The sequence below is a fragment of the Calliphora vicina genome, chromosome X, assembly GCF_958450345.1.
Source record: "Calliphora vicina chromosome X, idCalVici1.1, whole genome shotgun sequence".
Classification (NCBI taxonomy): Eukaryota; Metazoa; Arthropoda; class Insecta; order Diptera; family Calliphoridae; genus Calliphora; species Calliphora vicina.
Window position 1 is genome coordinate 55,001 of NC_088785.1, and position 7,500 is coordinate 62,500.

Sequence of the window (7,500 nt, forward strand, 5' to 3'; positions counted from 1 at the left end):
TGAATGGATTAAACACTAGATTCTTTATTATACAAATAATAAATAAGAATATTTTGAAAATTGAATGTGTGAAAAGAAATTAACTAAATAATAAAAATATTTTTCTTAACAATGTTTTGAAAAATTTCATTCTGCCCATAAATAAATTTTAGAGTAAAACTACTTTGAATTTTTTCATTGTCGCTTAATAATGAGGTACTGAGCCATTATTTGTTTTTTAAACGGCTGTAGCAAATATTAAGATCATAAGGTAGCCAAATACCTCGTCATACAAATAGTGATGATGAATATGAATGGTTTAACTAGTTTTACTCTAATGTTAACAAAATCGAGTAAGCAGCTCATGATGTTTTGATATTGAATGGATTAAACACTAGATTCTTTATTATACAAATAATAAATAAGAATATTTTGAAAATTGAATGTGTGAAAAGAAATTAACTAAATAATAAATATTTTTCTTAACAATGTTTTGAAAAATTTCATTCTGCCAAGTGCTCTGAATGTCAATGTGAAGAAATTCGAGTAAGCGTGGTTGATGAGATGAAAAAATTTATTACAAAAAAAAAAAATGATGGCTCAGTTCATCATTATTAAGCGATAATGAAAAAATACAAAGTAGTTTTACTCTAAAATTTATTACAAAAAAAAAAAAATGATGGCTCAGTTCATCATTATTAAGCGATAATGAAAAAATACAAAGTAGTTTTACTCTAAAATTTATTACAAAAAAAAAAAATGATGGCTCCGCTATGTCATTATTAAGCGACAATGAAAAAATACAAAGTAGTTTTACTCTAATGCTGACAAAAATTTGATTCTGTCCAGTGCTCTGAATGTTGTCAATGTGAAGAAATTTCAGTAAGCGCTGTTGAACGGCGGCATTAAATATTAAGGTCTTAAGTTAGACAAAGTCCTCATCATCGAATTAGTGATGCATATGAATGGATTAACGAGATTCCTACTGTCCCTATATTTAAAAAAAAAATGTTGACTCTCATCACCACATCATTATGAAAAAATTTAATAAAATATTGGCTCATCACATTATTGTGAAGAAAATAATAAAATATTGGCTCATCCTATCATTATGAAGTAAAAAAAAGAAAAATACTGAGTAGTTTCATTCTAATTTCAAAGTAGAAAAATTTATTTAAAAAAAATGTTGGCTCTCATCGCCACATCATTGTGAAAAAAGAAAAAATATTGGCTCACACATCATTATTAAGCGATAAAAATAACGATAGAGTAGTTTTACTCTAATGCTTACACAAAAATGTGATACTGTAAGCGCGGTTGAACGGCGGAATTAAATATTAACGTCATTAGGTAGACAAAGTTCTCGTCATCTAATTAGTGACACATATGAATGGATTAACGAGTTTCCTACTGTCCCTAGGAAAATTATACTGTCCCTTGTTTGCTGATGATAGATGTATTAAAATTATTTAGTTTTACTCTACTCTACTCTATTACTTATACACAAAAATGTTGTTTGCTAATGAGATGAATGTATAGATGGATGGATGTATGTATTAAAATTATTTAGTTTTACTCCTCTACTAATAATAACAATACTACTACACAAAACAAAACAAAATATAAAATGTATTGTGGATTTAATAAAATCTATAATGATTTTCCTTTATAATAGTACCAAAAATAATAAAGAAAAGTTAAATTTTTATACAAATTTGTTAAATTTGTGAAAATAATACTATTTATTAGTTAAATGTTATAAATTGAAAAAAATGTGGACTAAAATCTATAATGATTTTCATACAAAATCCCAAAAATAATAAAGAAAAGTATATTTTTCATACAAATTTTTACAATTTAAGGAAATATTTCATAAAATAATAAAATTTTTGAAAAAATCGAAAATTTTTTATTTTGAAATATTGAACAATTTGAAAAGAAAATCTATTTAGATGTTGATATTAGTTCATATTGTATGAAATTTCTTAAAAAAATTATCAAAATCGATAAAATTTTATTTTAATTTTTCTTACTTTTGTAAGTTAGGGAAATAGAAATTTTGAAATTTTGAAATTTCAAAAAAAAAAAATCTACAATTTTAGAAAATTTAAAAATTTTTTTTATCCAAAAATTAGTAATAATTCGTACGATTCATAATCAAAAAGAAAATTTCAAAAAAGTTGCTTAGAACTCAAGATATACAATTTTAAAGTTTCGGAAAACGAAATTGGCGGGGAAGTTGTATGTAACTATCTCTATATACTCTTGACATAAAATGCAGAGATACTAAATATTCACACAAAACATCAAAAATACTAATATACGGTGTGTTAAAATTGATTTAAGAATGAAAATCGAATGCGAATGATGATATTGTGCAAGAATGTTACAACGTGAATGTTGGAACTATTTGCTTGTTTTTTTTTTATATTGTGTATTGAGGTTTTTAAATATCTATTTTATTATTTGCGTTGAATATATGTGGTATAGTATTTTGTGTGTGGGGAGAGCAATGAAAACTTTTTTTAGTTTATTTGCCGCTAACGATGAATCTATTTAAGTTTGTCGACAAATTTTTTTAGTTTGTTGATTGAACTGTATAGTTATTCGTTAGTGTAAAATTATTTATTTTATTTTTTTTTTATAATTTTAATTTTTCTTTATTGAAATATTAAAATTAATTTTTATTCAATGTGCTAAAATTATTTATGATGCTTTGGTCTCTAGAACAAGAATTTTTTTATATTCTTGGGGATTTCAATATTTGCATTGGTAAATTTATTTTGTTAAAATCGAATAAAGAAAAATAAGTATTTTCTTAGTTTTTTTTATATAAGATTTTTTTGGTGAAGATTTTTTGGTGTTTTTCAAAAATGTATAAAATGTAAAAATGAAATATGAATGAAATGTAATTCTTAATTGCATATCAAAAAATATCATATATATTGAAAAATATTATATGATGCAATGTGAAATAAATGATAATAGAACAATATATTGTTTAAAAATCAAGAACAGTGAATTTGGAATGACGAATATGACGCGATAAAAAGCTGATTTTCGTTAAATTTCTTTTCAACTAAAACCAATTGAAAACAAATAATATAAATAAAACATTATTCTGGTTGATCCTGCCAGTAGTTATATGCTTGTCTCAAAGATTAAGCCATGCATGTCTAAGTACACACGAATTAAAAGTGAAACCGCAAAAGGCTCATTATATCAGTTATGGTTCCTTAGATCGTTAACAGTTACTTGGATAACTGTGGTAATTCTAGAGCTAATACATGCAATATAAATACGGACCTTTGGGACGTATGCTTTTATTAGGCTAAAACCAAGCGATCGCAAGATCGTTATTATGGTTGAACTCTAGATAACTTGCTGATCGTATGGTCTTGTACCGACGACAGATCTTTCAAATGTCTGCCCTATCAACTTTTGATGGTAGTATCTAGGACTACCATGGTTGCAACGGGTAACGGGGAATCAGGGTTCGATTCCGGAGAGGGAGCCTGAGAAACGGCTACCACATCTAAGGAAGGCAGCAGGCGCGTAAATTACCCACTCCCAGCTCGGGGAGGTAGTGACGAAAAATAACAATACAGGACTCATATTAGAGGCCCTGTAATTGGAATGAGTACACTTTAAATCCTTTAACAAGGACCTATTGGAGGGCAAGTCTGGTGCCAGCAGCCGCGGTAACTCCAGCTCCAATAGCGTATATTAAAGTTGTTGCGGTTAAAACGTTCGTAGTTGAACTTGTGCTTCATACGGGTAGTACAACTATAATTGTAGTTTGTACTGTACCTTATGTATGTAAGCGTATTACCGGTGGAGTTCTTATATGTATTAAATACTTGTATTTGTGCATATTCCTCCTATTTAAACCTGCTTCAGTGCTCTTCATCGAGTGTTGTTGTGGGCCGGTACAATTACTTTGAACAAATTAGAGTGCTTAAAGCAGGCTCCAAATGCCTGAATATTTTGTGCATGGAATAATGAAATAAGACCTCTGTTCTACTTTCATTGGTTTTTAGATCAAGAGGTAATGATTAATAGAAGCAGTTTGGGGGCATTAGTATTACGACGCGAGAGGTGAAATTCTTGGACCGTCGTAAGACTAACTTAAGCGAAAGCATTTGCCAAAGATGTTTTCATTAATCAAGAACGAAAGTTAGAGGTTCGAAGGCGATCAGATACCGCCCTAGTTCTAACCATAAACGATGCCAGCTAGCAATTGGGTGTAGCTACTATCATGGCTCTCTCAGTCGCTTCCCGGGAAACCAAAGCTTTTGGGCTCCGGGGGAAGTATGGTTGCAAAGCTGAAACTTAAAGGAATTGACGGAAGGGCACCACCAGGAGTGGAGCCTGCGGCTTAATTTGACTCAACACGGGAAAACTTACCAGGTCCGAACATAAGTGTGTAAGACAGATTGATAGCTCTTTCTCGAATCTATGGGTGGTGGTGCATGGCCGTTCTTAGTTCGTGGAGTGATTTGTCTGGTTAATTCCGATAACGAACGAGACTCAAATATATTAAATAGATGCTTTCAGGATTATGGTGTTTGAAGCTTTTGTAGCCTTCATTCATGAGTGCAGTAAAATGTGTGAGTGTTTGAATGTGTTTATGAAAGTGGAGCCGTACCTGTTGGTTTGTCCCATTATAAGGACACTAGCTTCTTAAATGGACAAATTGCGTCTAGCAATAATGAGATTGAGCAATAACAGGTCTGTGATGCCCTTAGATGTCCTGGGCTGCACGCGCGCTACAATGAAAGTATCAACGTGTATTTCCTAGACCGAGAGGTCCGGGTAAACCGCTGAACCACTTTCATGCTTGGGATTGTGAACTGAAACTGTTCACATGAACTTGGAATTCCCAGTAAGTGTGAGTCATTAACTCGCATTGATTACGTCCCTGCCCTTTGTACACACCGCCCGTCGCTACTACCGATTGAATTATTTAGTGAGGTCTCCGGACGTGATCACTGTAACGCCTTGTGTGTTACGGTTGTTTCGCAAAAGTTGACCGAACTTGATTATTTAGAGGAAGTAAAAGTCGTAACAAGGTTTCCGTAGGTGAACCTGCGGAAGGATCATTAATGTGTTCCTAACCGATAAAAAAAATTTTTTTATATATTTATATATAAAAAATATTAATAAAAAAAAAAACATAATGCCCTTTAAAAAAAAAGGCTAATAAAAATAAAATTAAAAATATTTAAATATTTTTTTTTTATAAAAAAAAAAGAGAAAAACACTAAAAGTGTTATTGAAAGAAAAACTCTTTAATAATAAAATAATATTATATTTAATAATATTATAAAAAAAGTCGTTGGAAATTATATATATATATATAATATATTTTCTTTTATTCTCTTTTATTAAAAAAAGATGTACTGATTTATGAACTTAAATCATACATTGGATGGGAATATTTGAAATATATATAATATATTCATTTTAGTGTACTGGCAATACAATTTATTGTATATCCATACATTGCATAAAAATTAAACTCACAATTATAGTTGTACTTGTATACAAGTTAAAAAAAATTGTTCTTTCTAAAAGAACTAAGATATTCGCAACAAACTTTGTGGTATGTTTTAAAATTAAAAAAAATATTATTGAAGGAATTGATATATGCCAATTTGGTTTGGTGTATTTTTGATTTCTTTCAATAAACAAATTTATGAATTGCTATTTAAACAAAAATAAATATATCACTCTAAGCGGTGGATCACTTGGCTCATGGGTCGATGAAGAACGCAGCAAACTGTGCGTCATCGTGTGAACTGCAGGACACATGAACATCGACATTTTGAACGCATATCGCAGTCCATGCTGTAAGGTACTTTAATTTATAATTAGAGTGCTGCTTGGACTACATATGGTTGAGGGTTGTAAGACTATGCTAAATAAGTTGCTTTAAAAATCTTTTATATATTTAATATGTAAAATTTTTTAAAAGCACATGTTGTATTACTGGATATTCTACTATATTCATAATACTAAAAGTTAAAGATACAAAACCTCTAACGAATAAAATCAGAGTATTTAATATTATATATTTTATATTCATTTTTTTATTGAGGAAGGTCTAGCATAAAATATTTTTTTATGAAACTAGGATTGCCTCTCTATTAAAAAGAATTTTTTATTTAAACAGAAAATAAAAGAAATGATTTCTATTTGTGGTTTTGATATTTTATGATTTAAAAAATTTTTTTATTACAACCTCAACTCATATGGGATTACCCCCTGAATTTAAGCATATTAATGAGGGGAGGAAAAGAAACTAACAAGGATTTTCTTAGTAGCGGCGAGCGAAAAGAAAATAGTTCAGCACTAAGTCACTTTGTCTTTATGGCAAATGTGAGATGCAGTGTATGGAATGTCAAATTTCTAGTATGAGAAATTAACGATTTAAGTCCTTCTTAAATGAGACCATTTACCCAAAGAGGGTGCCAGGCCCGTATAACGTTAATGATTACTAGATGGCATTTCCAAAGAGTCGTGTTGCTTGATAGTGCAGCACTAAGTGGGTGGTAAACTCCATCTAAAACTAAATATAACCATGAGACCGATAGTAAACAAGTACCGTGAGGGAAAGTTGAAAAGAACTCTGAATAGAGAGTTAAATAGTACGTGAAACTGCTTAGAGGTTAAGCCCGATGAACCTGAATATCCGTTATGGAAAATTCATCTTTATGATTTTAATATTTATAATATTATAATAATGGTGTGCATTTTTTCTATAAAGGACATTGTAATCTATTAACATAAATATATTTATCATAAGATCATTTGCTTAAGTTTATTCAAATTATTTTGCTTGCATTTTAATATCGAATAAATGCTTTTGATTTGATAAAGTGTTGATAGATTTATTATATATAGTGCTTAAATATTTATATTTTATAATAGCATATTGATCATTGATCTTTATGTTTATTATATGCACTTATATGATTAACAATGCGAAAGATTCAGGATACCTTCGGGACCCGTCTTGAAACACGGACCAAGGAGTCTAACATATTTGCAAGTTATTGGGAATAAAAACCTAATAGCGTAATTAACATAACTTAATTTAATGGGATTAGTTTTTAGCCTATTTATAGTCTATTAATTCAATCCCGGGGCGTTCTATACAGTTATGTATAATAGTATTTATATTATTTATACCTCTAACTAGAGCGTACCTTGAGCATATATGCTGTGACCCGAAAGATGGTGAACTATACTTGATCAGGTTGAAGTCAGGGGAAACCCTGATGGAAGACCGAAACAGTTCTGACGTGCAAATCGATTGTCAGAATTGAGTATAGGGGCGAAAGACCAATCGAACCATCTAGTAGCTGGTTCCCTCCGAAGTTTCCCTCAGGATAGCTGGTGCATTTAAAAATTATGTAAAATAATCTTATCTGGTAAAGCGAATGATTAGAGGCCTTAGGGTCGAAACGATCTTAACCTATTCTCAAACTTTAAATGGGTAAGAACCTCACCTTTCTT

General features: G+C 30.2%; 3 non-coding genes across 3 annotated transcripts in view; all 3 read left to right on the top strand.

Moving 5' to 3' along the window:
* The first annotated feature begins 3,097 nt into the window (after positions 1–3,097).
* LOC135962861 (small subunit ribosomal RNA) lies at positions 3,098–5,084 on the top strand. Its single transcript, XR_010576703.1, has one exon. It is a non-coding gene; the product is annotated as a small subunit ribosomal RNA (ribosomal RNA).
* Positions 5,085–5,709: 625 nt separating this feature from the next.
* On the top strand, positions 5,710–5,889 carry LOC135962989 (5.8S ribosomal RNA). Its single transcript, XR_010576799.1, has one exon. It is a non-coding gene; the product is annotated as a 5.8S ribosomal RNA (ribosomal RNA).
* Positions 5,890–6,219: 330 nt separating this feature from the next.
* Positions 6,220–7,500, top strand: part of LOC135962910 (large subunit ribosomal RNA) — a 3,938-nt gene continuing 2,657 nt past the window's right edge. The window contains exon 1 of the ribosomal RNA XR_010576750.1: positions 6,220–7,500. This exon is cut by the window's right edge and continues 2,657 nt beyond it. This is a non-coding gene — a ribosomal RNA (large subunit ribosomal RNA).